We start from the raw sequence: 13,235 nt of genomic DNA on the forward strand, positions 1-13,235 counted from the left end.
CAATTTAAAAAAAAGTTATAATAAATTTCAAAAGGTTTCTGAAACATATAAGGAAACACTGTTTTGCATTTAGTGTTTTTTTTTTTGTTGTTGTTGTTGTTTTTTTAGTTTTAGAGGGTTTGGGCCTATGTTGCTAGTCTCTTATTTCTGGGCTCAATTGACCTAGAATTATAGGCACACACCATGATACACAACGTATAAGGCTCTTAAAAATGTGAATGTTTTGAATGTTTAGGCATGATAGTCCCTGCCTATAATCCAGCTACTCTGGAAGTTGAGGCATGAGGATCTCACATTTCCCACCAATCTCAGCAATTTAAACAGGCCCCAAGACATTTAGGAGACCCTGTATCAAAAGAAAAAAAGAAATTCTGGGAACATGGCTCTTTGGTTAAGTATACTTGGGTTCATTTGCCAGGACAAAACTAAAGAAACAAATGTGTATATAAATCCTGTGTTTATTCAAAGAAGTGTATCCCTCTCTCAAATTACTTGATTACATTCATATAAACTGAAGGTTGATAGTTTAAAGTGGTCTGCTTTTGCTGTAATTAGAGACTTTGTTGGTTAGTATGTATTTTATTCAGTGGCTCCGGGATTGGAATGCATTCTTTCATTCTTTATATTAACAACATCTGCTAACCTTTATAAAGAGACTACTAAGATAGCATGGAAAGCTAACTGGTCTCATGAAAGCTGAAGTGTACTTCTAGAGCAAGGTATTTAATAGATGGGTATTAGAGTAATCACATACTTTCAGAAAGGTTGAATGTTACAAAGAAAAATACTAGTCACAGTTATCATAATTGCCAAAGAAGTCTACCCAGACCAGTCTAAGAAACAAAAATCAAACCTTAAATATAAAACATGATTAGGGTGTGTTTCTTTGAGATAATTAAGTGGGAGAAAGTATAAGTTGAAATGACTAAAGAAAACCATTTAGTTTGGAGTGGCCCTGACACAAGAGTGAAATAAAGAAGGATATAAAGTTAGGCACCAGCCAGAATATTCATGACCATGTAGGGTCCAGAAAGTCTTTTTTTTTTAATTGTGGAGAGTAATATCAGGGATAGACCTCAGTGGCACTTGAAGAGTCACATCCCCAGCCATACTTTGTATTTTATTTAAAGACAGGGTTTCTGAGTTGCTTAGTGCCTCACCTTTGCTGGGGCAGGCTTTGAACTTGCAATCCTTCACCCTCAGCCTCCACAGTGGCTGGGATTATAGGCATGAGCCACCACCTCAGCCAGAAAGTCATTTTATTTTGAATACATTTTCCAATTTGTTTCATGTATATAAAACGACTTCTTGTTATCCACTCAAACTAGAAGACAGTGCACCTTATAATAGATTCAAATACTTCATATTTAAAGAGTTCATACAAAGCTACAACTAAATTAAAAATGGAAAGTATTTAAAGAAAATTCCAAACACATGAAAAGATATTCCATCCAATTCACCAAAGGAATCAGTATTTTCACACACACAGAGAAAGAACAGAGCATGGAGGATGGAGGACAGTGCAAAGGATGGACTCTGGTGTGAAAGTGCATGCAGAACTCTAACAGAACTAACACCCCTCCTGGTGGACCCAGAAAGAGGGGTGCCAGCATCCAAAGAGCTGTGGTGGCACCACAACTATGGCTCTGAGAGTCTAGGTAAGCACTTGCACTGTAAGCTTCAGGTGGGGGAAACTGGGAGAGCTCTCTGCAGGAGAGCAGTTCAGCTGGACTGTTCTTCATGGTTAGAGCTGCAGAAGGAAATTCATTAAAGACCAGTCCCAAATTAGGACCGAGGTCTGTTTGTAAACATGCACAGAATATGAAAAAATAAAATTGCCAAATTAAATTATTGTCCATTGTCAGCTTCTGCCATCCAAACACTGACAACTTCTAAGCAATCTTTATTTCAGAGTCTGTGGTTCTAAGATTTTATAGTTATTAAATAAATAAACAAATAACATGTAAGCATTTCAAAAGAACATTGCCATATAACAGTCCAATCTTATTCTCATTTTTGTGGTGGCAGTAGATACCAGTAAAGTGTTCAAAGAAAAATAAAACATACCTGAACCTTTCCTCTCAGTCTGTTATCAGCTTTCAGATCCATCTTGGAAAGATCTTGGATAGATCTTCTCAGGGGAAGGTGGTGCTTATTTCTTTAGGCAAAATTAAAAGTCTGCTTTAAAACCTTTGAAAACTTTAAGTGAACTATACATTATTTTTCTCCCAAACAAGGCAAAAACATATTTAGATTTTACTTGCAATTATACAAGAAACACATGAATTTGAATTATCAGGATTTTGTAAAATACCAAAAAAGAAAATAATTAAATTAAATAATTTTACTCTCATTAATCCTACAGCAACTTTATAAATACTTTGGGAAAACCTATAGTAGTTTCTTTTATCTTTGTTTCATTTATTTATTTATTTACTATTTTTGTTGTTTTTGTCTTTGAATCCAGGAGGTATGCTTTAAACTGAACTACATCCACAGCCCTTAATTATTCTAAATTTCAATTTAATCTTATTTTTCTTTTCTTTTTGTTTTGAATACAACCTAGAGACAATTTATTACTGTGCTACATATCTAGCTTTTTAAAAAAATATATTTACTTTTTTAAAATTTTTAAGATATAGTCTATCTAAATTTCTTAGGTCCTCACGAAATTGCAGAAGCTGGCTTCAAAGTTTTGGTTTTCCTGCCTCTTCCTCCTGAGAGGCTGGGAACACAGGCATGCACCAACACTCCTGCTTGGATTTTCTTAGTAAATATCTTCTTTTTTTTATACTTTACTGAGGAGAAGATGGTGCTAGAAAGTTTGATTTAGAACTGGAAATAAAGCCTTCGGATTCAACAATTATAGGTTCTAAGAGTGTAGCAGTGCTTTTAGAATCCAAGATAATTTCTATAATGAACAGTTGGAAATCCAATTGGAAATCCAAATTCAAGAAGCCTACAGGACACTGAAAGTACAAAATCACAACAGATCCACATCAAGGTACATTATAATGATAATGTAAAACACAGAATTTTAAAAGCCACAAGAGAAAGGAATCAGATTATATATAGGGGGAAACCAATTTGGATAATGGCAGATTTTTCATCACAGACCCTGAAAGCTAGAAGATGCTGGAATAACATACATCAAGCTCTGAAAGATAGTGGGTGCCAACCAAGAATCTTGTATCCAGCAAAATTAAGCTTTAGATTTTAAGATGAAATAAAAACTTTGCATGAAAATCAAAAGTTAAAAGAATTAACACCTAGAAAACCAGCACTACAAAACATCCTTGGCAACATATTTCAGAAGAGAAAATGAAAAACAACAATGAAAATCAGCAGAGGGTGATAGTACACCAAAGAAAAAATTAATCAAAGAGGAAAACCAAGGCAATTTAACTAATCCTTATAATGCTATTACCCTTGTCCTACTGTTCATAATAGTAATAATATTTTCTTGTGTAGTGTGATACTTATGTAACGATATAAAGGCCAAGGGGGGCAGGAACAACAATGCTGGCTGAAGTCCTTGCAACACAGTCAGAAGGGGAAGATGTGGGATAAGTTCATGTAGTATTGCATACATGGCATATGTTAAGGGTGTTTGAGCGGCAGGCCACTCCCCTCATGCTAAGCAGCAGGCTGCTGTCCCTGTAGGCACATCCCCGCATGAGGCCTTGTGTTGCAGTCCCTACCTTTGCTCCACAGCCATCTCCTTGGTTGATTGCTACAAAGGAAATTAGCAGAAATTGCATTGGTGGCTGCTTCTAATCTGCTTAGGGACTACCTGAGTATATATACATGGTAACTGCACATCAAATCAGACCTGCTTCCTGCTTGGTCTCTGAAGGTCTTGATTAGCAACTCTGCAGCCACATTCTCCTCTACCCTGTTCTGTGGACCTCCTCGCTGGACAAGACAGAACCCACACATACATCCTTAGCTCTTTTTACTTATTTTAAGACAAGGTGTCAAGTGACTGCCCAGGTTTATTTATTTATTTATTATTTCTTTTTTTATTATTTGTTGTTCAAAACATTACAAAGCTCTTGACATATCATATTTCATACATTAGATTCAAGTGGGTTATGAACTCCCATTTTTACCCCAAATACAGATTGCAGAATCACATCGGTTACACATCCACGTTTTTACATATTGCCATACTAGTGACTGTTGTATTCTGCTACCTTTCCTATACTCTACTATCCCCCCTCCCCTCCCCTCCCATCTTCTCTCTCCACCCCATCAAGTTCAGGTAAGTGTCAAATATCACCACAGCAACGCTTTTTATAAATTCATTTTCATCTCTCAGGATAATACTGGTAACGCATATTTGAAGAAATTGAATTCTTGAAGAATTCAGCACCCAGAGGGTGACAAAAGACTGAGAAGGAAGGACATGGGTAGCACATAGCTGATATTGTCTCTAATGAGGGCATCTCAAACCCACAACTTCAAAACAGAAGTAAGGAACCATTAGCTTTTCCAAAATTTCTTCAGATTGTTCAGTGGCAGGCAAAAATGGAATGTTGATGAATAAATGGTTATTTTCTGATTCTTAGAGAAGCAAGCTTCAAAACAACAATTTAAGAAGAAAACATTTCCTAGGACAGCTACTCACAAAATTCCAAAATTTTGCTTATTTGTAGTCAGAATAGAAGTTTAACTTTACCTATATTATATCCAAAGAGGAAAGAACCCCATTAATTATGCAGGAGATGTGAAAATTTAGATGTGGCACTAAATAATGTGGTCAAAATTGAGAGTCTCAGATTATATAAAACACTTTCGCCTGCATCTCAGTGCTTACCTGCAGTAGCTCAACATAGGGTTTATGGGACATTTTCACCAGCTTCTTATGTATTTCTCTTAGGTGTGTCTTCTTTTGAACCATTTTGGCTTTGCTTTTTTTGAGATGTTCAAAAATTAATTTATTTTCCTTTTTAAGACTCTATATATAGTTTTTCTTCCTCATGAAGAATGGGACACAGTTACTTATACTCAGCCCTCATCAGCTCTTCCCATAGATACATATACCACTGTAGGGATAGGTTGTCTAGATCACCTTTCCAGCAAGATTTTATCCTCCTCCACTTAAACCTCTCTCTTTGGCCAGTACCTTTTATCAGTATGTTACATACACCATAAATTCATATCTACTCATTTCTCAGAAATTGCAATTTTATTCCTCTTTAATCTTGATTGTTTTTCTATTCTTTATAATGATGGAAGGAGCCAAGCCATCCTTATATCTGCATTTATCCACTTTTATCTGCTTCATGAGTGTGTAAAATATCTGAAGAAAAAGTTTTGACTGATAATTTATCCTCCCATATATTAAAGCCTTTATGCAAGCAATTAGAATTTATAGATGAGTCACACATCATTATATGCAATACTCTCATCTCTGTTTATTAAATTAATTTTAATCTCAAACCTCCATACAACACTGCTTGGTCATTTGTTTGACCAACATAGTTGAATTTTACTTTCAAGATTAGAACCCACCAGAAAAGCTATGCTTAATATCCTTACACCATGATGTTAAAGTGACTATAGATAAATTTTTAGTTTGTATGTCTCAAGCTGAGTATTAGGGAAATAGACTTATCCTTACCATCAATAGGCTGATTATTTTTTTCTCTTCATTTAGATTTTTTCTGATTATTTTTTTCTCTCAATTTAGATTTTTTCTGATTTACTTGGATCTTTTCCCATAATGATCTTATTAGCAGCTTCTCCTTTGTATCTATGTATATATGTACATTATATATATGTAAATTAAAACACTTGAGAAACAAATATATTTGTTTCCATCTTACAATGATAGAATCAATGAATAAGTACTTTAGTAGGAAGAAAAAATTATAATGCTTTCTTTTTTTACCATTTAGATGATTATGAATTTTAGAAGATTTCAGGCTGCAAAAGTGCAAATTGTAATGTAGCCAGGGATAGTGATACATAGCTCTCAGACAGTGTGGCAATTGGCATCAGAATTGGGATTTTTCTGATGCTCTCCCCCACTAATTCCAAAGCACTTTATCCTATTTATCCTCTTGTATTAGTATATTTGCATGCTATATAGAAATATTTTGCATAAGGGATACTAAAATAATAAAATTTTAGTATGCTGTAACTCTTTTCAAGTGAGAACTTTTTAATGCCTTAGTGTTAAAATCAAAATTAAAGTAGCCATGGATCTTATCACTAGCCCTGTACAAGCAAGCTCCACTAAGGCAGGTATATTTGTCTACTTTATTTATAGATTAAACCTTTGTTACTTAGCTTCTTCCTTGATACTTAGAAAATTATGTAGCATGCAGAAAAGTACAGGGCAATCATCATGGAGATCCTCATCTTTGTTATAATCCCTAAGCCCCCTCACTCACCCTTCACAGTGCTCTCAGGTTGTCACTTACCTGGTACTCCTCAGCAGCCCCTTCTACTGAAGAAAGCCCCTGAGCCCTGTGCTCCTGAGAGCTGGAGCAGAGCAAATACAGTAGGGGCTTGTCCCCTTCACAGAAGATCTTATTTGTCTCTTTGTGGATCACACACATTTTCCTCAGAGCTCAAGAATTTCCTGAGACTGGCTTTTCTGGAATTGGACATCAAATTCTTCAGAAGAATATTGTTTTTGACATATTTCTGTTGTGACGGCTCTCTGAACTCAGGGCAACAGTAAGAAGTTTGGGCTTGTTCCTAGGAAAGGCAGATGGAGCAGGTGCATTTTTTCTGGGAGGCTTCTAGGATTTCTAATTCCATTTTCTGAGGAAAAACTATCAAGAGAATTTATTAATCTATCCCTGAAGAGAAAAAGGCCTAAACAAAATTTTACTCGAGTTCTTATTGAATAGCACACTTCTGCCTACAGCAGAATAGACTTCCTTTTATATATGACCAAATACAAAAATTAACAAATAACTCAAATAATTATACATTTAAGAGAATAGCTCTCTTTACCAATTCCAAACTATTACCAAACACCCCTTCACCCTGTGAAAATGTGTAATTATTTCAATCTGTTCCAGAAAACAAGGCATTACTTATAATTATAGTTTGCTAAAGATTTGGGTTTTCATTACTACAGTAGTTGAATTTCTAGAAATAGGAGGGGAGAAATATTCCTAAATATATTTTTAGATCCACAAGTACAAAATTACAAGTTATCTGAAAACTAACTTCTGAGTCCTTATAAAATACATACAACCAACTAAGGGATACACAACTAACAAAATTAAATTAATTATCACTTTTAATTCCAAAATATATTTCAGGTCAATACAGAAGAGGAATGATTTTTTATACTAAGTAGAGAAACAACATCATTCCATAGAGCTAACCTATAAGTTGATGATAATTTAAAATATGAAATTTGACTTGATTTGGCTTGGGAAAGTAGCTCCAGCTCCACTATATATTGTGTATTTACTGGGTCCATGGTTTCACCAGTGCTTGTTGCAGAAAGGAAAATATGAAGTCAGCTCCAGGATCAGATGCTTGAAGTATACAGGAGGTAGATCAAAATGTCCCTCAGCCCGTTTCCAACTGTGTTCTGGAGAAGAATGAGCTTGTCTCCAGAAAAGCCCTTATACTGAGTGTCTAAAGACCACACCCAGTTTTTCCTTGATTGCATTTCAAGATGCTTCCAATCAGTGGTAGTGTAGGTAATTGAGTTAGTGTGAGTGATTAGTGTGGGTGGTTAGGTAGTGTGGGTGATTAGTTTTCAGGTAGAGAATATTGATGTATCACCTTGTCTAATCTTTATAAATAAACCTCCACAGGCTCACCAACAGTCACTAATTTAAAAAAAAATGAATCCTCAGTTTCAGATTTTATTTAAATACTTTTAGTTGTGGGTTTTTTTGCTATTAAAAACATAGAAAGAGGGTGTCATCAATATATGATTTTTAGTAAATATCTTTGAACATTTAAAAATATTTTGCCTGAGATTGGCTTTAGTTTTATTCTGTCACTTGGAGAGGGATTTAGTTTATAAATTCTATTTTACTCACCAGATATGGGGTGCATGCCTATATTCCTTGCTAGGGAAGCTGAGGCAGGTGGTTCATCAGTTTCAACCCCAGCCTTAGCAATTAGCAAGGTCCTAAGCAAGTCAACAAGAGCCTATCTCTATCTAAAATATTAAAAAGGGCTGGGATGTGGCTCAGTGGTTAAGTGCCCCTGGGCTCAATCCCTTGTACACACACACATAAAAAAGAAAAGAAAACAAAGAAAGAAAATAATTTTGTTTATCTCACCTCAATCTCATGCTTTCCAGTAAGAGACCTAGGGTCCTACTTGCAACTGCTTCTAAAGGAATGCCACATATTCAGTGTAAACTTCAAGAGCAGATGAGGCCACATCCTCCAACCCATCCTTTATGGAAGACAAAAGGTGCCACCACAAAGCCTCTACAGACTCTTTATAGCCTGGATGGACTTTTCTAGAACCTCCTTTGTACGCAGATTAGTATCAAGGATGATTTGGTCCAGTTGTTACCAATTATGATCTTAAGATTTAAAACCAAGACTTTAAAAAATACCATATTGTATGGAAACACAAGCTTTGATTTCTAATACAAGAATCCTGGGCTTTAAGGGAGAGTGTTCAGGAGAAGTAGCTACCCTGAGATTTCCTGAGCTAAAAAGGCATTAGGCTGCCAAGGAGGTCCCCTTTTTCCCCCCAGATTTTCAAAGTGTTAGATGAGGAAAGCTCCTCATTTTGGCAGACCTCAAATGTTCACATTTGCTAAATTTTTTTCCCTAAAAGAGAAATCAAGGAAATACATGCTTTCAGACACTGGCTTGGGCATCCATACTTTCCATCTGGAAGATGCAGTGTGGTCACAGTGATTTCTGACACCTGGCACAAAGCAGGTGAAACTCAGGCAAAAATTTTGAGACAGCTGCTGTGCATAGGGGTTCATGTCAAAAATCTCAGTTATTCTGGAGGCTGAGGCTACTTGGAAAGATAAAGAATTTAAGGCCAGACTGGAAAGCTGAGCAAGATGATCTGAAAAAAAAAAATGGCTTGGGGGGCTAATTTCAGACAATGTTAATGCTGCTAAAATCTTAGCCATGAACTTGAGTTTCACCTGGGAACCAGCAAAGCATTCCTCACTTTCTGTTGGAGTGTTTGGGGGTAGAAGAGGGGAGAGACAAAAACCTGCATTGAAGGATGCATTGCATGAGTGTGTGACACTTTACTTAGCTAGTCTATTGTTGGTAAGTATCTTTGGCTCCAAATTTTAGGGTATTATGAGAAGTGATGAAATCAGCAACATTGTGTATAACTTTTAACTATGTAGAAAGTGCTGATAATATATGTGTGTCTCTGCTGGAATACCTAGGCTTTAGGAAATGCTTTCAGTAAGTGGGCCAAAATTTATTTTTTCAATTTATACTTTCTCTAACCTTGAGTAAACTTCATTTATTCTACATTTTTGTCAACACATATTATTTATCTTTAAATTTTATTTATTCTTTTCAAGCCCTAGTGATTCGATATGGTTTGAATTTGCAATAATCTGATGACTCGTAAAGGGTGAGTACTTTTTCATATTTCACTGAATACATATTTATATTCTGTTTTGTGATGTTAACATTAAAAAAAGTTATCTAATTTTTTTTAGCAGGTTCACTTTTCTTTATTTACCAAACTTTATGTATCTGTATTAGTCAGGGCTCTCTAGAGGGACAGAACCAACAGGATACATATGTTTACTGAAAGGGGATTTATTAGATTGGTTTACAGAATCAGAAGCTGTATAATCCCACAATGGCTGTCTGCAGCAGGAGAACTGGAGAAACCAGTAGCTGCTTATTCTAATATGATGAAGCTTCAGAACAAGATGGATCAATGATGTAGCCCCAATGGGATCAAAGGCCTGGAAACAACCTGATAGTCACTGGTCAGAGTTCATTTTGGAAGAGTGAAGGAGCTAGAGTCTGATGCTCTCAGGATTTTGCAGTAGCAATCTAGAACCCTTCAAGAAGAATAAAGCTAGTGGGCACTGATGCTTCATCTTTTCAACTTTTGTTCCATCCAGGGCCTCAACCTATGACTGCCCACACTTAGGGTGAAACTTTACTTCAGTTTGCTGTCCCAAATGTCAATCATTCCTAGAAACTCTCTCCTTGACATGCCCAGAAGACTTCTAATCTTAAGCAACCTTTAATCCAAACTGACAATTTAGATCAATCAACATAGCATCTAAAATACATATATATTGTATCTTTTATACATGCTTGGTAAATATATTATTATTTGGGTAGAGGGGCATTGGAAATTGAAACCAGGGATGCTTTATCACTGAGTCACACACTATGTCACTTCTATTTTTTGAGAACATATCCCACTAATTTGTTGACAAATTATCATTGACATTGAAAAAGATGTAAATCCACCGATACTTAAAATAACATAGTCTCTCATGGCATGGGGGCATATACCTATAATCCCAGTGGCTTTCAGGAGGCTGAAGCAAGAGCTTGGTGAGTTAGTCACAAAAATAATTCCTGTGATTTCTTTTATTCTTTTGTTTTTTTTTTTTAATATATTATGATTTTTTAGTAATAAAAATAAATGCTACAAAAGAATAAACCACTCATAAAAAAAGAAAAAACTATTTTAATAAGATGTACATCTCCCATAAAATCACATAAAAAGTTATTTAGGTATGTGCATTTATAATTAATTTTAAATAAGGCAATATTTTGTCCATGCTATTTGGTCAACTATACATTTATTGAACCAATAAATAAATATTATATATTTATGTATGTAATACAGTATTTGAATAATTTTAGAACAATCACTTACTAAAAATCATGGGCTTTACATACATTATTATAAGACATTCAATTTCCCTGGAAAGCAAATTACAAATATTGAACTATGATATTAGAGATTATTAAGAAATGATAGCCTGCAATATTATGACAATATGAAGTGAATACGTTCATATACTATTAGATGTTTTTGTATAACTTTGGGGATTTAAAACAACAACAATAACAACAACAACAACAACAACAAAAATACCTGTACCTTAAAACCCTTAAAATCTACTTAGCCTTAGCCCAGCAATTCTAGTTCTAGGAAATAAGAAGAATTCACTCGACAGCTTTTAGCAAGTATAAAATCTTGATTCAATAATTTCTCTCCTTGTTTCATGTAAAACATGACATATTCAAGAGAAGAATGTACACATTTTTTTTGTTTTCATCATAGTATTAACCTTCAAGATGTAAATGTATTTTTTCCCATTCTTTTGGGAGGTGACATACATGGCAGCTGACCACCTTTACGCCATATTGCTTCTCATGTCTGTAGTTGCTGCTCTCAGCAAACTGAACATGCAGTCAGGTTATGTGACCCGTGCCTCTAATGACATTTACCAGAAAAAATAGCATTGTTGACATGTATGAGTTTAGTAAAAGGCTAACTATTTCCTCTTTATGTGTTCTCATATTAAATTTGATGTCCATGGGCTAATGAACAAGTAAAAAAATTGTGTAAATATGTTAAGTTATACAATGACCCAGTACAAGGTTTATGTCTTACTCCTTGAGTAGACAATAGGGAAAACATCACTGAAATGAGGCCCACATCCCTTTCATGATTGTGGAAAATTTCTCCTGAGAAAACATCATTTAAAATAGTCTGAGCATTAGAAGAAATGTATGTATACTTATTTTCCTACATGTGACCTTCTATTTGGATATTGTGGGTAAATGAGCCCCATCTATCCCTCTGTACAATATAGAATGATATATTTACAGAATAAATGCATGTGCTGACACATGTTTAGAACCTAATATTTGTTCTGTTTTTATATTGTGGCTAAGCCACTCATTTTCCAAGTTTGGGGAAAGCTTTTTAAATGTAATTATGTAGGATGCCCCAATAGCTTCAGGAGCAATGTTGTTTATGGTACTGGCCAGTTTTCCTTGATGGAAAAACTGAAGAGGTAGCCAAGATCACAAGCTGGTTGCTGAGTGCTGGAGTTCTTCAGTCATCAGTGCCCTCTAGATAGTGCAGCAGGCCAGTGACTGGTAGTGAAGCCTTTGAAGTTCATGAACATCAGCACAATCCCCAGACAGTTATGCTATTGCCACAGTACTCTGACACTCTTCCTTGGCCTCTCATTTAAGATTGTAAATCAATGGAGAAGCAAGAAGAACATACTGAGTAAGAAGGAGAAGGATGTGGGCAATTCTGTACTTAGTTAACAAGGAAGAATACAACATGTACAAAAAAATGACAAGCATTACGAAATAGGATGAATTTTGAATTTTTGACACATCTAGATAACAATTTTGGTCTTAATATAATAATGATAGGTCAAAGCACCAGGTATGGTGACTTCAGGACGAAGAAAATACACATATTCACATGAAACAAAAAGTAGAAAGGAAACTAAGAAGGCAGAGTCAGGAAAATGGCATTTATGGTATTTAAAGTAGAGCAAAGTCTGATGAATAAAAGACAATCAATATGTAAAATTTATTTTAAAAATTTATTAAAATTCCACTCTCTCTAGGCACCTCCAATTGCTTCTCCATTGGCAGGGCAGCAGCACTCTAAGCCACTAGGGAAAAAGGTGAGCCCAAGCTGCACCCTGGCTGTAGGATAATGCAGAGCTCATCATCCACTACTGCATTTACTTCAATGGCAAGTGGTGGAGGAACCCCAACTTCAAGAGCATACTTTGGGAAGGAAGAGAAAAGCAGAAATTTGCCAAGGAGAGAGGGGGTTTTCCATGTTACATGATCTTAAAAAAGTGGAAGCTGTTCAGAGATTATTCCTTGAAGACATAGAGCTTAGTAAAGAGTTACTAGGTCAAGGCAAACTTGAGAAAGCTGTGGACCATCTGACAAATCCAATTGCTGTGTGTGGGCAGCCAAAGAAGTTGCTGCCTTTGTTAACAGCAAACTCTGCCACCACAAGTGTTCCAGATGCTTGAATTAAGATCCCAATGACTAGTCAGAGAATTTTAAGTGCTAGGGCTTGGTTGAGGATTATGTGGAAAGAAAAACAAATGTTGACATCATAAAATCACAAAAAGATTTTTTAAATTCGTAACATTTAAATATCTTAAATTGAAAGTTAAGCAACTCTGAGGGAATAAGGGCAAATATGTTGGTTATAGAATGTCCTACACTGACACCTGTCAAAGTTAATATTTACCTTGCATAGATCCATTTGTTTATGTTTCCCAG

At 35.5% G+C, this 13,235-nt stretch overlaps 1 protein-coding gene and 1 pseudogene across 1 annotated transcript in view; one reads left to right on the top strand and one right to left on the bottom strand.

Moving 5' to 3' along the window:
- Window positions 1-13,235, bottom strand: part of LOC143641391 (putative N-acetylated-alpha-linked acidic dipeptidase) — a 306,658-nt gene that overhangs the window by 249,046 nt on the left and 44,377 nt on the right. The gene's annotated exons all lie outside the window — the stretch shown is intronic.
- LOC143641409 (mitochondrial import receptor subunit TOM20 homolog pseudogene) lies at window positions 1,511-13,069 on the top strand (annotated as a pseudogene).

The sequence above is a fragment of the Callospermophilus lateralis genome, chromosome 2 (assembly GCF_048772815.1).
Source record: "Callospermophilus lateralis isolate mCalLat2 chromosome 2, mCalLat2.hap1, whole genome shotgun sequence".
NCBI lineage: Eukaryota > Metazoa > Chordata > Mammalia > Rodentia > Sciuridae > Callospermophilus > Callospermophilus lateralis.